The sequence below is a fragment of the Ammospiza caudacuta genome, chromosome 21 (genome assembly GCF_027887145.1).
Source record: "Ammospiza caudacuta isolate bAmmCau1 chromosome 21, bAmmCau1.pri, whole genome shotgun sequence".
NCBI lineage: Eukaryota > Metazoa > Chordata > Aves > Passeriformes > Passerellidae > Ammospiza > Ammospiza caudacuta.
In genome coordinates this window covers 1846852-1867114 of record NC_080613.1, presented here as the reverse complement: position 1 = coordinate 1867114, position 20263 = coordinate 1846852, and the positions used below count along the sequence as shown (strand labels likewise).

General features: G+C 51.0%; 1 protein-coding gene across 6 annotated transcripts in view; it reads left to right on the top strand.

The window, feature by feature from the left end:
- Positions 1 to 20263, top strand: part of DAB2IP (DAB2 interacting protein) — a 154732-nt gene that overhangs the window by 91591 nt on the left and 42878 nt on the right. Inside the window, exon 1 of one of the 6 annotated variants that reach the window (XM_058818141.1) lies at positions 18534 to 18661. The exons of 4 other annotated variants lie outside the window; for them this stretch is intronic. The gene's annotated coding sequence lies outside the window, so the exon portion shown is untranslated. Of the gene's footprint in view, positions 1 to 18533; positions 18662 to 18973; positions 19006 to 20263 lie in introns of those variants that run through there. One more of the 6 variants, XM_058818142.1, reaches the window with a different exon arrangement.

Below are 20263 nucleotides of genomic sequence, written 5' to 3'. Positions count from 1 at the left end.
AGGCTTTACAAAAGCCTCTAAGCAGTTTGTCATATCCTGCAAGGTGATTGCCCAGGACACCTGCAGCACAAGGCAGCCCTTTCCAGCATGGCCCCTCAGCCAGGACATCAATAAAAATGAGGATTTATGAGCTCTGTCATGGGCAGCAAGCAAAGCATCGGGCAACAAATTAATCGCTGATTGCAGAGCAGTGCTGACTGGGAGCTTTCTGCTCTCTCTTGGCATCATTGCAAGGTTGTTTGTTAAAAAATTAGTTTGATAAAGAGACCCTTGACTCCCAGTGTGTTCCTCTGCTACCTGCTCACCAAACATAAGGCACTGTGAGCCCAAAAGGTGCTTTTCCAGCTTTTAGTCATCAGAATGTGACAGCACTCACAGTTCTGTGTGCATGTCTGTTCCTTCCTATCCAGTAATTTTGGGATTACAGAATTCCAGTTTGGGCTGGGAGGAGCTGGGTGCTGCTGGAAGCACTTGGGTGCCAGAGCTGTGTGTTCCTGCTGAGCTGCTTCCCTTTCCTACCACAGAGGTTTTGCTCATTGTTCTCTAATTTCAGCAGGCAGGAAAAAGCCCACTTTGGATTTCTGTTGGCTGCCCTGTCCCCACAGCTGGTGCCACCATTGTCCCTGGGTTCCTACCCAGACCAACTCCCTTTGTTCTCTGCCGGGCAGCTCCACGAGGTAATTGTTCCACAGTCATTTTATTTCTCCCTGCCTGAGCCCAGGCCATCGTTTCCCAGTGACTCATGTCACCTGTTGATGGCCTTTTCCTGTCCCTCACACAGAGGCAGAGCAGGGTGGGAAGGAGCTGGTGCTCCTCGGGTTAAGGAACGCTCTCACTTCCAGCAGCCACATGCAGTGAGGGACGCACGGCAGGGCTGGGAGAGGAGCTCTGTGGGACGGCATCATGTGCTGGGGATGCTGTGCCAGACTTGTACCAGCTGATCCCATCCTGCCTGGTTTGCCCACGGCTGGATTAGCCCGGGAGCCTCGGGCTGGTTTAGCCTGGGAGCAGATGCTGAGCAGAGCCGTCACTTGCAGGCATTGCCTCGCAGAGCTCCACAGGACGAGCTGCCAGCAGCTCTGCTTGAGCTGCAGGCTCACTTTGGTTCATCAGTCTTGGCTCTTACTTTTTTCTTCCCTTTCTGCTTCCTTTTTTAAGCGTGCTCTTACTTCAGAGCTGGGCTCTGTTGCCCATCTTGGGTGCTGGAGGGTGACATCTCCTCTGCTCCTGCTTGTGCTCACAGCACTTGTCAGGCTCTGCACAGGGAACAGGGCATTCTCCAGCTCACATGGAGAAATTTCATCACCTAGGTTTCAAGAAAAATAAACTGTGGCTGGACTTAAAACCTTGTGGTGAGGACTAATAGAGAGAGGCTTTTATGAGCATTGAGAATATTTGTAGCTAAGCAACCAACATCAGCAAGAAGAATAAATCCAAAGTTTCAGGGCTCTGCCTGCCTGCCTGCCTTCAAGGGCCAGGAGCTGTGTTCTCTCTCTGTTAACAAGATTGCCTTCCTGCTGGAGGCAGGATCCCATGTTAGATGGAGCTTGTTCTGGGATACTCAGCTGGGAACAGGAGTGAAAGGACAGAGAAGGATCTTGCCAAAGGCCACAAAGCCAGCCAGGCCTCCCAGCAGCTTACAGGAAAAGGCTCTTGGAACAGTAACATCTAACATATATAGATAATATTTTCTAATTACTTTTGTATAAGTCCTCCTAGCATCAAAGAGTGACTCTTTATCAGGAAGTGTGGTCATAGGATAAGGAGTAATTGGCTCAAAGTGAAAGCAGAAACACAGCAGCACAGAAATTTCTCCCTGGGAGGGTGGGCAGGCCCTGGCACAGGTGCCCAGAGCAGCTGTGACTGCTCCTGGATCCCTGGAAGTGTCCAAGGCCAGGTTGGAGCAACCTGGGATAGTAGAAGGTGTCCCTGCCATGGCAGGGGTGAAATGGATTGAGCTTTAATGGCCCTTCCAACACAAACCATTGTGGACTGTCTGATTCTAGGCTCTCCAGCAGGCAGCAGCTCCAGACCATATTCCTTCCATGAGTGACTGGATGACTGCAGCAGTTTTTGTTTGAAATGGTGAATCTCTGTGGCTTTGTTCACTTTCTATATTTGCACAGTTCCTGTTGCTCGGGGCACCCATCCCATTGCTACAATTGCAGCACAGATCCAAGGCCTATTAGATAATTGAGCTTTATTTTCTACAAAGATATTATGCAGTGTTCTTCACTGGGTTGCACCAGAAAACCTAGAAGCAAGACATTTTACTTTAAAATATATTTTATTTATAAAAAGAAAATTTCCCAGAAATGCCAGTGGGAATGACAACAAATCAAATCCCAGGAATAATTTCTCAATGGAACTTTTAAAAAGAAAAAAAAAACATCTTATAACCTCATGGTATTTTCCATCTCTGCTTCTTCCTCCTGCTTTGTCAGGAGCTGGTTGGCGAAGATGTTCCAGTCCCTACCCTGTCCTGGCAGCCTCATGGATCACCAGGAGCCCTGTGAGTGCCCTCTGTGCCCTGGGAAGATCTCCTAAAAGTGCTTTGGAACCAAACTCTTGGATCCTGAGCCCCCTGTGCACAGCTGCACCACACCATCAATCCAGGCCTTGAACAGAATTGTTCCCTGATCAAGGACCCCAGAGACCTCTTTGCTCACACAGACACTAAAGTTGGTGTTAATTAGAAACCTGTGTATTAAGGCCACATCTGCCAGTATTTCTATGGAACTGCATTCCTGAGCCAGGTTTACTGTTTTGATGAGAGGAATGAGGTGTAACACAGGATAACTCCCCTGGTGTTGGGGTTCCAAGCCCTGTCCCAGTACCACTCACAGGCCATGCTGGAATGCTCTCCTTGGCAGGACCGTCCACATGGTTTACCCCTTCATGTGGCATTTCCTCCACTTTTCTGCCTAGAAATCTTCCTGCAGCACTGATCGTTTCAGTGGGGTTTCAGATGGGCATGACTTTGGCTGTGTTGGCAGTTCAGAGCTGGCTGTCACCACTGACAGGCACGAGAGCTCTCGCAGGCGTTCCCTGCTCTCCCCCAGCTGCGGCCTGGCTGTGCCTCAGTCACTCAGCTGTCAAAAGCACTCAGGGGTCTGAAAGCTGGGGCTGTTCCTGTCCATTAGTGCCCACAGCAGCCCAGCTGGCTGGGATCCATTTAGTGCCAGTGCCACAGCTGGGCTCCGAGAGCGCCTCCAGCCAGCAGGTACACACTGAATGGCTCTGGGATATCAGGGGGCCAGCACGGCACTGAGGGGTTACTAATGACAGCATTCAGGCAGGAAGGGCTTCATTTTTCCTATTAGGGAAACTATCACTTCTGCAAGTGTTGCAGACACATTTTGGAAGCGGCACCAACTATTTTAAAAGTTAAAAAACACATTGGCAGGTGTGAGGGAGATGTTCTGGAAAGGGAAGATTCAGCCTGGCTTAAGAGAAACCCGATGTATTCAGAGAGATCCAAGCTTTTCCCTTTGATCATCTTCCTCTTCCCACCCACCTTGGATCAGCTCCCACCCCTCCACATGCAGGATCTGAACCATTCCAGCCAGTTCCTGAGCCATTCCCAGCTCCCAGGCCATGCAGACCAAGGCACAGCTCCCTGGGGCACTGCTGGAGTTTGTGAAATGCTTCACAAACGCAGATCAGGACAGAACAAATGTTCTGCAGTGGAGGTGCAGGAGAACAGACCCAGGAGGGGTAGGAGAACAGGGGCACCAGCGTGGTGGCAAGGCCAGCTCCTGCCCCCGTCCCTGCTGCCTCTGCATTGCTCTCTGGGGAAGGGAATGCACCCAGAGGATGAGGAAACAGATTGAGGACAGTGACCACAACTTAAAATTCATCTTTGGAGTAATTGTTTCAACTTTCTTACTCCATTTCTGGAGCTTCCCCCCCTTCTCTGGTTGTATTTTATTCAGTTGGCTTCTCTGTTTTTTGTCCTGGGGGGTTCCAGGCAGGTTTCTCTCTCTGAACATGACAATTTGCTCTTCAGTGCTTCTTTTAGGTTGTTTATCGCTTTTTAGATCCTCCAAGTGCCTCCTTCTTCCAGTTACTTTTCCCCCCCACAAATCACAGCCTCTTGTCTTCAGTTTAATTTTTACATTTAATTAAATAGCTCTGAAATAAAATGTTCTTTAACAAATCCCTGATCAGGGTATCTCACAACAAAAGGTACTTGGATTTTATTATTGTTATTATTACTAATACAAAGTAATGACATGCCTGAATCCTTATCAAGTGTAATTCAGGGGGATTAGTCATTTCAGTTGAAAGGAAAAGTTTGCTTTGTCATTTACTGAACTCATCTGCTCAGTGTCCTGCTCCTGTTTATTTACATTTATTATTATTTACTGGTTTTTTTAGGTCTTGAGATCAAATTGTTGATCACAATGCTCTGAGGTTTGGGTTTCTGCTTCACTGGGCAAACAGCAATCAGCTAAATACAGGAAAACAAGCTAAATATAGAGAAAACTGAATGAGAATATCACATTTTTGATGTCTGTGATGTCAAGCTTGACAGACCCACTAAGCACCTCGCTAAGAAAAGCAAAGCAAACCTCAAAAACCCCAGAACTTGCCGAGATTTTCTCATTGAGAAAAAATGTTGTGTCTTCAACACGAACGACAAAAAAGAGCAACTGTGAATCAGGCAGACATCCCACATTTCTGGCTGGATTGAGCTCACGAGCAGTTCCTGCAGTGCCCTTCCCCAGCTCCTCGAGCCCGGGGTGCTGATGAGCCCCAGGCCTGGCTGGAGGCTGAGCAGCAGCTGGGGCAGATGTTGGACACCTGGGCTGCAGGAATCCTTCCCAAAGCTGGGGCAGGATCAGCTCCCACAGCAGTGCTTTGGACGCGGAACCACTGTCAGAACTAGGTCAGCTGGATATCACAGATCTGTGTGTGCTGAGCTCCAGCTCCAGGGCAGTTGTGCCTGGGCAGCAGCAGCTGCACCATGGAAGGGTGGGGCTCCCCTGCTGCTGTCAGTGTGAGCTGATGGGGATGGCAACAGCAAGAGTCCTTCTGGAAACCAGAAACCAGTGCAGAGGTTAAAAGCAGCCATTGTTTGGTATGAAGGGGCTTTACAGACAAAATTGCACATCTCTGGCAAAGGACATCTCCAGCAGATGTAGGGAGCTGGGCGTGTGTTTAATGCAGGGCTAACAGAGCTGAGCAGCCACAAACCTGTGTGTGAGGAGCACTGGGAAAGGGCAGAGACAGACAGGGCTGAAACAAGGCAAAAGAAAAGGTGAAGCATTCCAGAGGGGCCTGGGCCCTGGCTCTTGGCTCTGTCCCCACTGGACATGAAGCAGCAGCAGAGGGTGCAAGTCCCAGCGCCTCAGCACCCCCATGTCCTGCCTGTATCCTGCTCCCTCAGGCCTGCCTGAGCACTGATCCCTCCCAGGAAAGCCCTGTCCTGCCCATCCTGGGCTCAGCAGCCAGGGCACAGGAATGTCCCTGCTGTCCTGCTGGACCCAGTGCCACAGACAGGGCTCTGAGCTCTGAGCCTGCTGTCCAGCTCTTCCCATCGGGCAGGGCTGCTGCCAGGGAGGGACACAGCCTGCAGGGGGACAGGAGCAGGGCAGGTGTGTCTGGGGAGGCTCTGAGGCAGCAGAGGAGCCACTTCAGCTGGAAGGAGGAGGATGGAGGGTTGGGGTTTGTTTGTTTGCATGTGGCCAGCCAAATGTGGCCAGCCAAGCATTCCTTTCTTCTCAGCAAATGTTCCTTTCTTCTCACCATCCTTCAGCTCCTCTTTGATCTGAATTGCACTTTTTCCTGGAAGACTTCCAGCATTCTCAGTGCAGCTATGAAGCTCCCTTTCTTCCTCCCTATTCAGGCCACATCCCTCAAATTTAGGAAAGACGCTGCAGTGGTGACGTGGGGCTGTGGTGTGTAAAGTCATTTCTGGAGGAACATGTTTGACTTCTTCAGATGTTCCTGATCTCTCCTCCCAGAACAAACACAGAACAGGCAACAGCAGCACAGGCTCCCACAGTCACCTCAGAGTTTGACTTTATGCAATGTGCAAAATCAGCCCCATAAAAGGTTCAAGCTGTGGTTTGGTGCAGATGTCCAATAAATTGAGAACTTTTGGCGACCCTCATTTCTAGACTGACGTGTCAGACAGATGCACATGCCAGGAGCACACTGGGAAGCAAAGTCTGTGTTGGGAAGGATGCCAGGAGCCAAGATTCATTTGCAGAGCTCTGGAGCAGCAGCTTGGCCATCTCTGGATGATGGAGAGAACCCCCGGGCAGCTGGCTGGTTAATGATGTTGCTTTTTAAAAAGACAACAAAAAAGGCGTTGCACCCTGCTCCTGCTAAGGAGCCTTGGAGACAGGAGAGAAAAGGCTTCTTTCTCTAGAGGTGAACAGTCACCTCTTCCTGCAGCAGAAGAATCCTGACACTAGATAAGTAGCTGTGAGAAGATTGATAAAAAAACTAATTTATAATTTGCCAGAATATAATCCTATTTGATCAGTGTTATTCAGTTCCTCTTTCTTTTAAAATTCAGTGCACTTAACTGTTCTACGAGGGTTTATGAATGTTTAAAAATTGCTTTGTGGTCCCTAAAGTAATTTGACAAGTCTGACAGCTATTGATTAAAAACCTGAAATTATTCAGACTGTAGGATGACTTGAGGGATTAGATAGAAAGTTTTTTCAAATGTGAAAGGAAATAAGATGTTGGAAAGTAAATATGTTCTTGAATATTTTTGAAAAATCCATTACAACTGTGAAATTAAATTGAAATGAGATACTTCGTGTGGAGATGAAGGAACTAAATGCTGGCTTTACTATTTAGGCATGGGGTAGAACTCCCCATCCCAGGCTCAACAAATGCATCCCTGGAAGTTGCTGGTCTCTGGCACAGATCCCACCTCAGGGCACTGAGGGAGCCCTTGGGGAGCTCCTGCACCTGCCCAGCCCTGGCCAGGGCCCAGGCAGCTCCTTCCATCCTCTGCTGCTGGTGGGGTGATGGAACAGGGCTCTGTGTCCAGAGTGAACAGGATGATCCATAACACGTCCAGGTCTGCAGAACTCCCCCAGCCTGCTGCCAGCTGCTTGGGAATAAGGTAAAAGCCAGTTCTGAGTGTCTTGTGGGAGAGTCCTCCTTCCCTGAATGGGCTGCTGGGCACAGACCCCTGTGCCCCTGCCCCACTGACAGGAACTGGGCTGTTCATTCCAATGTCTGGCTGCTCTGTGGGCGGCTCTGCAGACTGGTTCTACCAAGGGGGTGCTCCACAAACTCCTGATTCTGCTGTTGGTGGTGCTATCACTGCTGCTGTTTAATCAGGTAATGGATGGCTGTTGGTGTTGGTTAAATTCTGGAGTGATTCCATGCATGGAGAAAATCAAGTGTTTGTTATGGAGATAAGCAAGTGGTTTTTCTGATGATACAGTTCCCTGGACTGGCAGCAGAGTTCTGGATGTGGAGGTACTCAGCAAGCAGATAATGGAGGGCTTGCTTGGCCTCTTACCTCAGGGCACCACCAGCCCTTTTTCATCTCCAGCTATTCCCAGTTTCACTGGGATCAAAAGCCTTGGTGAGGGGAGTCTGCAAGGCACGAGTGGAGCTGAACCAGGTGTCACCAGGCTGGGCACAGCATTTTAAACCCCTGTGCTATATATGGCCCTTGGTTATATTTCAGTGACAATATTAAACTTTAAAAAGATGAGTGGAAGGAAAGGAGACCTTCAAATTTAGTTACTGCCAGGAAATAATACTCAGCAGCCCATAGCTGTCATTCTGCAGCAGACAGGGATTATCCATAAACCCTGTACCTCCAAAGTGAAGGAGAGTAATAAAGCCGACCCCAGGCGCACTTTGAACTTGGCTACCTCTGATTAATTAAGTTTTTCCTTCCTTGAGCCTGATTTAGTACTTATGCTCAGAATGAAGGATTTAAGTTAAGAAACTGTTGAGAAATTGAAGGACAGCTCTCATCCCCTCTTTCCCATCTCATCCCCTTCCCTATCACATGCACACACATGTGGGTAGCAAAGGGCTTGATGTGGCTGCTGAAAATCAGGCTCTGAGGGCATTCCTGTCCCAGAATTCTTGTCATTCCTCCTGCACTTGCACCACTTTTGCTGGATTTTTATTCCTGCCAAGCTTGAAATGTCAGCGGGGCATGGCAAACATCAGCTAATTCTGGCTGCAGGTCTCAGGGCAGTGGAAGGTGTAACAGCGATCCTGCATTTATATGGAAAGTAGGAAGGTGTCTGTGCAGCTCTGGAGTATCCTCCTTTCATTCAGTTAATGACAGAGCTTCCTGGGACACTTAAAATCTGTCTGTGGCAGGGCTGAGGCTCAGCACAGGCACACACTCCACGTTCAGAGAGCTCCTCTGCTGCCCACAGAAGCCTGGCACAGTATGGTTCATGATGAGAAGTGTAAATATGAGGCAGAACGACCCAATTTAGTGTTTGCTGCTTTGGTACTTGGTGACCACATAGAATTCTTTTGGTTCAGAAGGAGTTTGTAGAACATAGCTGGGAATACATTTGCTCCTGCCAGCTGAATGGATCTTGCCATGTCCTGGGAAGTCAGTCAGCCCCTGCCTTCCTGAAACTGCTGTGGCTGGTGCTGTATCCCTTAATTACACTTCCTTAAGTCACTTCTTTTGGAGGAAAAACAATTGTTTAGAGTAGTGAGAGAGTCTATTTTGATTGAAAGATGTACAATAATCTGCCCTGAATCTGCTCTGCTGCATTGTACCAAACTCACTTATTTTCTCTATATTTGTTCATAGTCAAAGCATAAATAATTCAGCATTTTGTCTCTCCCTGTGAATGTGAGAAGCATGCTTGCTGATTCCAGATCAGATGTAGCAGTGATGTTTATTACTCTGATGTTGGGGAATGATTGTTGCATATTTAATATCACCACAAATAAAGCTCCTGTAGCTGTGTTCCACTCGTGGGATCGGCGTGAGGCTCTCTCCGAGCCCTCTGATCTGCAGCCCCCAGAGCTGAGCTGGGATGGAAGCAGAGGCTTTGCCTGCCCACTGTGACACAGGGCATGAGTGACAAGTGCCTTTCCAGCGTGCCCAGCCTGGCTGGCATCCACCAGCCCTCAGCTCTGCCAGCCCCACCTGCTCCAAAGTCATTTATCTCACCCAGAAATGCTCAGAGACTTGCACCGTGTGACAAAGCAAATAGCAGAAGTAAAACAAACCTCATTAAAATAAAGTGCTGGATGATAAGGGGAATGGTTAACATACCTTTAACAGCAGTATTTCTTTTCTTCATTTTATCTCACTAATGATTTTAAAAACTGCCTGAAAGTATTTTATAGTAATTACTAAAGGAGCTGGAGTTTTTAGCAGTCTTGTAATGGGGAGCTGAACATCTCTGGTTTTAGTGGCTTTTTTTCAAAGCGTGGGGAGGACACCGGGCAGTGAGTGAAGATCTGGGCCACGTCTGTTGCTCCTATTTATAATTAAAATTCCATTCAAAATGTGGCACAGGTACTGCAGCATCCTGCAGTCCTGGGCTGGGTGTTCTGCCATCCATAACAGCCTTGCAGGACTTTGTTCCAGCACCTTGCTGAACTCCAGCTGGTCACCCAGCACCGTTTTCCAGTTCTCCTCTAAAATTCGCTCCATGGAGAGAAATTCTTGTACATTTTACCAAAGGCACTTGCCAGAGTAAAGGGAGCGAGGCACAGCTTGGCAGTGGTGGAAAGCAAGGGAGAGAGCGAGCTTTGTCCACGAGCCATGAGCAAGCCAAGGCTGTCCTGCTGGGTCACATTCCTGTTCTCTCAGCCTTGGCATGGAGCACTTCTTTTTAATGGAGTCCAGTGTTCCCAGTGCTTCCAAACTTGTTTTAGTGTTTGCAGCAAGCTGGGATCATCTCTGAGAAACAGTTTGTGTGGATGTGACTGAGGGAAGAAACATCACTGAGCTCTGAGAGCCAAGGGATGGACTTGGCTTGTCCTTGGAATGCTGAGGGCTCTGGGAAGAGCCCTGCCAGTGTCACAAGATGGATTGGGAGGGGACTGTCCCCACTGTCCCCATGTGCCATGCTTGGGTCTGCACCACAGAGCCATCCCAGCGCCTGGAGTGCTCCAGGAGCAGCCTCCTCTCCTCCCATGGTGCAGACAGTGCAGCAGCACCAAGTCTGCAATGGAAAATTGCCCCTTGCCACCTGCTGATGTGGTCACTGCCCCAGCATGGCATCCTCAGGGTGACAGAGCCGTGCAGAGGGGACAATTCCCCCATCCAGCCCCAGGAGTGGCTCTGCTGGAGCCTGCAGTGCTGGCCACTGTCACAGATGTGGATCAGAGCTGCTCCAACCCTGACTTTACTGGCACAGAGCCATTCTGCTTGTTCAGTATTCTAAAAGCACAGTTAATAACTATTTTTGTCTCTATTCTCATTTCTCACGTACATATAAAGGCTCAGTTGATGTTTAGCTTGACAAGCCAGGCTGCAGTTTGGATGCCAAAAATCTCCAAACTGTCATGGAGGGAGACAAGGATAAAGGAAAAAACAACTTAGATAAAAGGGCTGTGGACTCAGAAATGCTGCATGTGGCACACTTCCCAATCCTCAGAGAGACTTATTAATTCACACTGTGGAAGTGTTTATGGTGCACAACTCAAGTGGCTTCCTGGCTCCACTTGGGATCTCACTGCATTTAGGAAGAAGTTGCTTTCACACTTCTACAGGCAAAGGAATTAAAAAGTTGTTTTGTTTCTTGAAGTGTATAAAGTAATAAAGTGTTTAAGGGATGGAATAAGGGAAGCCACATGTCAAAGGCAGGCCAAGGCTGTACTCAGGAATTGCACATCAGCCTAATGCAGGGAGGTTTTTATTGCCTTCTCCCAAACCACAGTGTTCAGACTTGGGTATAATATTCAGTCCTTTGCTGCATCCTTGCAGCTCCCAGAACTGAAACTGATTTTTGCCCAGGAACTGGACTAACACATTCCTTCAGCTCTAATCACTTTAAAAAAAAAAAAAACAAAGCTAAGAAAAAAAAATATCCATAAACAAAAAACCTTAAGTTGTTATCCCATCATTTGTAACATGGATGTGAGTGTTGTAGGCACTTAGCAGACAAGGGACTTGGCAGCTTTTCCCAAATTCTCTATTCTGTGTGGCAGCTGCTGGTGCATCTGGGTTTTGCAAGAGCTGTAGGTTGGAGAGCACAGAGCATTTAACCCATCCCTCATCCCAGGGAAGATTCCTGCTCTATCCTCACATCAGCCAGCCAGATCCTCATCACTTGTGCTTCTCTCAAGTGTCCAAAGAAGTGAAGAAATCACGGAACATTTTTCTCACTTGGCAGTTGTTTCAATCTCTCAGCAGCGTGCCCTGTGCCAGCCTGTCCCTGTCCCTGTGCCACCTGTGAGCCCAGCAGTCTGAGCTGTGGCCCTCGTGCCCGGTGAGTGAGACAGGAGAGAGCTTGTGCAGTGACTCAGTGCCAGCTGGGGCTGCTCAGACCAGGATGGGCTTTGCTTTTGCTCTGTGTTTGGAGCACAGTTGCTCTTTTGGAAGCTCACCTGGTGCTTTCAGTTTTGGTGCACTGGAATGGAAGATAAAGGCAGCCAGGCAGGGGCAGGAGGAGCAGCCCTGTCACTGGAGGGAGGTGAGCCACGCTCATCCCCAGCTCTGGATGGGACATTCCTGGGCTGTGCCCCCCAGGCCAGCACCCCCTGCTCCCCTGCCTTCCTGGCTGGCCACAGCCCCTGGGAGCTCTGTGCAGCTCCAGCATGGGCTCCAGGCACGGTGTAAATCCAGGGCAGCTCATCAGCCCAGCAGCAGATTGCAGTTTTGTTTGTGGGAGCATACGCTGGCCCCGTGCATTCCCAGGGATTTGACCTAAGCTTAGCATCTGTCAGGATAAGAACAAGTGCTTCAGTGCAGTGGCACAGCAGCAGTTCGGTGGATGGGCAGCAGGGCAGAGGGGGTTGTTTGATGATGGTTTTATATTCCATCAGAGGAAGAGAAAATATTTGTGGAAATCAGTGTTTTGAGAAATTAAATACAAGAACAAAATCTAAACCAGATCCAAACATTTTGCTTTTTCTCAGAAGAAAGTAAAATAAGAATTTTTGGGCTCTGCCCTGCAGATTTAACCCTGCAGAGTTGGGACCTGCAAAGCACTGCCAGTGGTGGTGAGTGGAGAAGGCAGAGCCTGGACTGGGAGCAAGGAGTGAACCCCAGCAGAAAGGAAGGTGTCTGTGCAACTCTGTTTATTTTAACTCAATCTACTTTACATCAACTCAGGCTCTTAGTGTGTCTGAGTAGTTTTAACTCTTCCTGTCATCAGTGCAGGCTAATGGCCTAAAATGTAGGTTTAGACATTAAGAACAGAGAAAAATTGTAGGTGAGACAGGCACAGGTTACCTGAGGGAGTTAACTGAGACTGGCTGGGCTGTGGGGAGCTCTGTGTGACCCTGAACACCCGTCACAAAGGAAAATCCTTCCAGGTTCTGTCTACAAAAATTCCTCACAACTGTGAGTGTAAAATAAAGTCATTTTTGCAATGATGATGAGCTGGGTTTAATTTGGTTAACAACTGAGGCAAGTTAATCCTGTTCAGGCAAGGATCAAACCAGTTTCAGTGCATCTGTGTCAGTGCTTTGCATGTGTCTAACTAGATTGATTTAAAACAGCTTGGCTAGAAAAGAAAGTTGCTTCTACTGTACAGCTCCTGAACTGGGGCTCACACCTGCCCCTGCTCCTGCCTCCATTCCCTTCCACAGTGAAGCTTTAGGTCAAGCTCCCCTCTGGCTCCCTTGTTTAGAAGATGAGGGTGGAGACATTCATGGGGAGAACTCATTCAGGAATCTCCACATCCCCTCCAGAAGACATGAAAAACATAAAAAATGTTTCAGGTCAGGATGATTTACTGGCTCTGACTGCCTGGCATTTACAGGAATGGTTCTGCAGCTCCTTCCCCTTTTGCTGGCAGCCAGGCCCTGGGATTTGTGCTGAGCTGTGGGTGGGTGCTCAGGGCAGGAGCATCAGGAGCCCCTGGAAGCTCAGCAGGGCTCAGGTGGAGCCAAGGGGGGGCTCAGCTCCCAGGGTGAATTGTCAGCAGCAAAGCTGACACTCTGCTCATTGTCTTCTGTTAATTAATGCATTACTCAGCCGGGCTGAGAGACTCTGCTCTTCTGAGGGCTGGTGTAGATCTGCAGAGCTTGTTGTCACCGTGGCTGCTTGGTCCTGCAGGTAGCAGAGGGCACAGAGGGCACAGCCATTGGCATTGCCAGACTCCCATGGCCTGCCTTCCCTGGGAGAGCAGTCCTGGCTGGGTGCTGGAAGCCAAGCCACGACTCATCTCCAGTGGGAAGGGCAGTGTCTCCAGCTTGGGGAAGCCACAGCCACCCTGGGTAACCCAGCTGGCTCTTAGCAGGCCCCAGCAGTCTCACAGACTCCCTGTGTCTGCAGTGGGGAAACTGAGGCACACAAAGGCACAGCAACCACACCAACCTTATGTGAGAAAACACAAAGCCTGCTTTTTTCAGTCTGTACCTACTCCAGGTATCACTGTGATATTCTGTCAGCTCTTGCTATACAGAGATTTATTTGAAATCGTTTCTATTCCATTGAAGCAATTTTCAGAGATTAATTTTTGAGGGTATTAGCATTGATTCCTGAGCACATGTGCTTCCTCCTCCTGCCAGTGGTCCATATCCACGAAAAGCTGCATTGTCTGAGCTGGAGGAAAGCTCACTTGCCCTAATTTATTGAAAAAATTAATTTTAGATTTAAAATGGGGTTTTCATTTATGAACCCCGCTCAATCTGTTCTTCACTCCTGAGTCTTCACCCTGACCTTTCCCTTATCTGAAATCCTCTGGGCTGTACACTGTGTTCATTAGTGCAGCTTGCAGGAGGGAGCAGCAGGTGTGGGCTGTGGATAAGGACTGCACGCACGCCTGGCTCTGTGCTTATCCACGTACCCCTGGCAGCTCCTGGCTGTAATTTAATTTAGGCCAGTGCCAGGATTTGGACTTTTTTAAGAGTTTTTCACAGTTTGTAAGTTTTAATAACAATTTTTACATCAGCTCTGGAAGTAGCAGCCCTTGGCATTGCATGGAGAATGCAGTAATGATACTTGCACTTTAAAAAATGAGCTGGAGAAGTGATGCAGCGCACCCCAGTTCTGCCAAGTTTAACCCCTGCTCGAGGAGTCTGGAATGGTCCAGGAGAGTCAGGATGGTCCAGGGAGGCCCCTGGGGCTGACCTGGGTTTGGTGCAGAGCTGTGCCTCACTCTGCTCTGGGGGAAACAAAGGGGCCATTCCCAGAAAAGGCCATGGAAGAAGAACCTCTCATGCCATCTGAAAAAAAGGCTCCTGTGAGAGTGATGTGCTTTATATCCATCCCTAGAAGACACTAAAACCTATCTGGCTAAAAGGCAGAGAGCAATTGGAAGAAATTAGCTTTATATCCTGGTGCCAGCTATGGATAAAAAACCACAAACAAACTTTAAAATGCTTTGAGCTTTTCTTCTTTTTTTCTTTAAGGGAAGTTAATCAGCAGCAAAAGAATATTTCCCCAACTTTATTCTGATTATAAATTTTGCATTCTTTCGATATTGCTTTTTAAGAACAACATTTTGTTGAACATCATTCAGCCTCCAAAGTCAGCTCTTCCCTATTAAACTGAAGCCATTATACAGGCCAGTGTGGTTAGACAGAAGGACAAATCACAGGAAAATGTAGTTTAGATGCTAAAACACCTATTTGTGTTTGTCAGGCTCAAAGTCATTTGCCACTGGTACCCCTCTGTAGTTTTGATTTGAAATTCAAAACTTGACTCCTGCAAATGCCTTGGCTCAAATTGTGGTTGAATGTTAAGTGGTGTCTCTGAAGCGAGACTAATCACACAGAATGATATTGGACGTTTGCAGGAATGGGACCTCACAAAAAGGTTTAGAAAAATCTGCTGCTAATAACAACGTTCTGTTTTAAATAAAACCTGCAGAAAAGATGAGTGGCATCTCAGTAAAGACAGGTTTCCTGTGGATTGGGATTACATTCCTAGAGGAAAGTCTAATGCTTATCCAGGAGAGCAGAAAAGTGATGCTAATTATAAGCAGAAAGAGAAATTGGCCAGTCAGATGCACTGTCTGGGTGCTGAGAAAGGGAATGGAGGCAGAGGGAAATATTCTTTCTGTATAAACACTATGGAAACAGTGCCCCATTTTTCAGGGGTGCTTGAGTCAACTCTGCCCCATCACTGCAGCTCAGTTTGGGGTCAGTGCAGCAGGTGGAGAGGCAGCAATCAGTAACAGCTGTGCAAAGCCATGTATCATACTGTTAATTGTGCTGGAATATGGGATTGTTCCAACTTTAGAAAACAAGTGCATTTATGACATCAAAGGCTATTTAGGTGTAAATTTGGAGTAGATGTGGATAATCACAATCCCTTCCACTGCTGACTCCTTGAGGTTATTAGGAAATTGTTTCCCAGTGATAGACAGTGTGGCTATGAAGCACAAAGCACTGGCTTCACAGTCAATAAAAAGTGAGAGATAGCTGGGATTAATAGCTCTGAAAGGCAAGCATGGCTGGAGTGTGGAAAGGCTGCTGGAGGCAAAGCTGGGACCAGAGGAGAAAACACGACCCAAGAGAAGGGGACTAACAATAATACAAATAATAACTGGTAATGGAAAACTTCCTCTAATAACCCATGGAAAAATACTTTTACTTGCCCTGACTGGGCACGGTGGCTTTCATTTCACAAATGGCATTTGTTGAGCAGTGAGCAGGGTGGGTGGTGCTGGGATCCTGTCAGGAACAGGAGTGTAAATGTGGAGAAGGGGTGGGGTGGAGGACACACAGAGAGCCTGGGGACAGTGCCAGCACTGTGGGGCAGTCACAGCTCTGGCTGTGCCATGCACCTCTGTGTCACCTGCTGCACAGCTGTCTGCAGGGAAACAACACCTCGTGCACACGAGGAGCGAGCTACGAGCTCGCTGGAAGGAAGCTGCAGAAACCCTGGCTTGGACAAAATGAGCTGAGATGTCGATGTACAAGTTCTTCTTGGTGGCAGTAAATGCTCCCTGCAGCAGTATTTGAACACTGAGTCAGTGGAATGTGGCTCCCTCACTGCCTGCCACTCCCTGGGGACGGGGACAGAGCGGTCCCCAAGGCCCGGGTCTGCAGAGTTTCAGTTTCTTTCTGTATCTCCTGAGCCACACAAGTGTTCAGAGACCACAGAGAGGGAGAGGGCAAGGAATGGCCTATACAGATGTGTCCCAACAGGTTTGTGTGTTTAAGACACCAGCCCAACCCCAGAGTAATCAGTGGGACAGGGGCACAGTGACACCGCCCACATCACTTTGGGCAAACACAGTTGGCATTTGCTGAGGTGAGTGTGGAGAATCAATGTGCAGCACACAGGCTACAAGGTCAAACGTTACCTCATCCCCTGATGCCTGGCTCACTTCCCAGTGCTGCACAGACCAACCATCTGGAATTTCAGGTTTGGGACAAGGGGAATTCAACTGGGCAGTTCCCAGCAGACAGAGCTCTCTGCTCGTCTTTGCTGTCAATGTGGAAGCTGTAGCAGAGCTGTACTGGGTCCTTATGTCAGCTGGAGCTGCCACAGTTCCCAGCAGAGCCAGTGCAGGCTTGGTGGGTTCAATACCTCCTTCCAGACTGTCCCAGTGCTGGGCTGCAGAGGGAACCTGAATTCTCCCTCTGCCTCGGTCTGCTCCGCTCTCCACCCAGCGCAGGTGCGAAGGCTCATTCCAAAGTTCAGGTTCTGCGTTCTCGTGCCTTGCTAGAAGATAAAAGGGTTGGTAAAAGTGTAACTTGACCTTAGCATTTCACAGCAGCCACAGAGATAAGCTGCTGAAGGAAATACGGACAGCAAAACACGGACGGCTCTGGGGAAGGGGACCCCACAAGGCAGGAGCTCCGTGTGAGACCCCCGAGCAGGACTGGGGGCAGCCTGGCTGGCAGGGGGGCATGGCCCTGCATTGCTGACTGGCATCTCAGCCTGCTGGGCACTGTAGTTCTCCTCTGCCACACAGAGGACCCCCGTGCTGCTGCTGCAGGTTTGAGAAGGAGAAGATTGACTGAAGCTGCCTGTTATTATTTTTGGCTACTCCAGCAATGTATCAAAAACCTGAGGCTGGGTTGATGCTGGTGCCCTACTTTATAGAAGCCCTGAAAAGCAGATCAAGGACAGCGAGCTTGTCTCTCTGCATGGCATCTGCCAGCAAACGGTGAGAAAACTTCAAACTGCTGGTGGGGGGAATGGGGGAGGCAAAAATGAGGCAAAATGTGCTAAATCCAGAGCGCTGTTTGCAGACTGCAAGGGAAAGGGGGTTTGCATGTCCTCCACTAAGGAGGGAAGGTGGGACAGGCAGAGACTGGGGTGTTGTGCTGCCAGCGTGGCTGATGAGCTGGTGCCACTGTCCCTGGCACACACTGGGGACCAGTTTGCTCTGGAAGAAGAAGGGACCCCACTGGCCTTAGGTGACCGCGCTCCTTGTTAGCCAAGCCCAGTAATAATCCTGCTTCGTGTTTTCTGGATCCTTTGGCAGTGAGAGGGTCATGGCCACCTCTCTGGCTGAGGAGGAGAGGCACGTAGGGGAGGCTGTTCAGAGAGTTAGTGTTGGAACTGGGCAGAGAACCTGCGAATTTTGACTGGTTTGTCAGTGCCGTGCACGGTGGCGCTGGCTGGAGGAATGGTCTGTCTGGGAATCCGGCTTGTGAGTCCCGGGAGGAGGCGAGACTTGTGCCTGCTGCCTCGGGCAGGACCTGCTCCTGTGACCTCCTACGCTGAGACCTGCTTCCTTCTCCTGTGCTCTGGAGCAACCTCGAGTATTCCTGTCACCTGGGAATGTTTATCGCTGTTGGCGTTTGCCCCTCCAAAGCTGAGGAGCGGTTGCAGCCCATGTGTCGGCTTTCTCCGCTGATCCGGAGCTGCCTCGCATGAGCTGCAGGATTTGTGCTTCGCTGCAGACATGGACAGTAGCCTTTGAAAAGTGGAAGAGGAAGCAGCCATTAAAGAGGCAGGGGACAGTGCCATGTGGTGGTTTTTCATTTACTAGATAGTCCTACTTTGTATTTGATGAGTAATGGAGGCATTTGAATACGCCAGGATGACAGCAGCAGTCTGGCTCTGGGAACGTGTCGGCGTGGGCTGGCTGAGGATGGTGGCAGTCGGGACAGTGGGACCATGCCGCGCAGCCTTTCCGTCTCCTCTTCGCTGCCTCACATCTCCCTTGCCGCTCACCTGCTGCCCCGGGTCCCGCGTTCCGTGAGGCCGCCCGGGCCTGAGCCCCGCGGCCCCGGCCCCCGCCGGGGAGCCCGGCCCGGAGCGCCCCGGTGAACTCGGCGCCGATGCGGGCGCGCTCCGTGCGGGGTGCGGACCATGGCTCACGCAGGGGCCGCCGGCTGCTGCTGCAGGCGCTACTCCCTGCTGTGGATCGCGCTGCTGCAAAGGTCAGTGACTCGGCTCTCCCAAACGGGAAAGGAATGCGCTGCGCGGCCGAGGGCAGGGACAGGCGGGCGGGCGGCGCCGTCCCTCCCCTCCCGGTACCGGCCCGGGGAACGCGGCGGGGCCAGCGGCAGCCGCCGCTCGACTCGGGCTCCCGGGGAGCTGCGCCGTACTCCGGTTTATCGGAACAGAATGAGGGCGACGGGCGGGAGAGGCGGCATGAGGCGAGGGGTGAGCGGCTCGGGGACCGCGGGGCACGGGCGCTGCTGGGCGGTGGCGGGAGCCGAGGGGGTGCCCGGTGCTCCGGGCCGCGGCGGGGAGCGAAACGCACCCGCTGCCCCCCACGGCGAGCCCGCGCTCCGGGGGCGGCGGGCCCGGGGCGCTCTGCCCAGCTACAGCGCAGCCAATGGGCCGCGGCGGGGCGGAGCGGCGGCGGCGGGGCCGGCCCGGGGCGGGGGCCGGGGGCGGCGGGGCCGGGGGTCCCCGCCCGCGGTGGCGGCGGCGGGAGCGCGGCATGGCCCAGCCCGAGCGGGGCGGCGGCGCGGCGGCGGCGCGGCGGGGCTCGGGCCCTGCGGGTGAGTGCGGGGCTGGCGGCCGTCCCCGGGCTGCGCGGGCAGCGCCAACTCCGCGCCCGGCCCCGCGCCCCGACCGGCGGCTCCCGCACCGCGCCCCGAGCGCAGCGGCCGCGGCGGGGCCGGGCGGGCCGGGGCCGGGGCGGGCCGGGGGCGGCGGGCGCGCAGCGGGGCCGGGGCGCGGAGGCCGCCGCGTTGGAGCTACCAGTGCTGACAGCCGCTCCCGGCCCGGCCCGACCCGGGGATGTGCGGCCGCGCTCCGTCCCTCGTTCCGGCCGTTCGCGGTTTGTTTCCATCCTGGGCGGCGTTTCATCATCCGCGCCCGGGCTCGGCAGCCGCGCTCTGGAGATGGGCCTTGCGGCTCCATTTCCGTCTGCTTGGTCCAGGAGGACACATCCTGCCTCGCCTTTGCCGCCTTGTCCAGATTCCGCCTCCAGACTGATGTTACGCAAAATTTAGCTGATAAAAATCAAACCCCTCGTCCCCGCCCTGCTCCCGCCGTGGAAGGTGGTGATTGTGGGGTGCAGCTGGGAGCACCCCGGCGTTGTGCCGTGGGTGCTGCAGGGAGCAGGGGGCTCCGGCTCGGTCCCTGGTCCCGGTTTTGCTTCTGCTGCCATGGACGTGCCCCAGGTGTTTGTTGGGGCCCTGCGGTCCCTGCTGGCTCCGGAGGCTGTGGGAATGACTTGTGCCGGGGTTGTGCTGTGACTCGGGCTCCAGATTGGAGTGGTGGATCTGTCACTGATGTTTGCGTATGATGTCCCCAGATCTGGCACTGCTTAGGCAGATGTGATAAAAGTGTTTTTTAATATAAGTGTTGATTTCTGTTGCAAGTGTCATGTTGATGTAATTCTGCTTATGGGAAAGAGGCTCCTTGGAAATATTTTTGATTATTGAAATTCAGGTCACCTTTTGCATCCTGCTCCTGATGCCCTTTTTCCCCTGAAGCCCTCTTGTTTTGCACGTCACAAATGCCATCAGTGTCCTGTGCTGGGCTTGCAGGCTGCCCCGACAAACTTTGCAGTGGCACGTTGTTAAACAAATATCCATGCTCAGGTGAATGTCACAGGTTAAAATCATCCTTCAGGTTTGCTCTGGCAAGAACAACGTTTGGAATCTGGTATGAGCTGACAGAGTCCTTCTGAATGTAATTAATCCTGCTGCCAGTTGAAACTGAGAACAGTCTGAAAACAAGGGCAGGCATTAATAAGTTTAATTACATGTCCTTTGTGTTGCTCAGGGAAGGTGTTGCATTAGTGAGGGC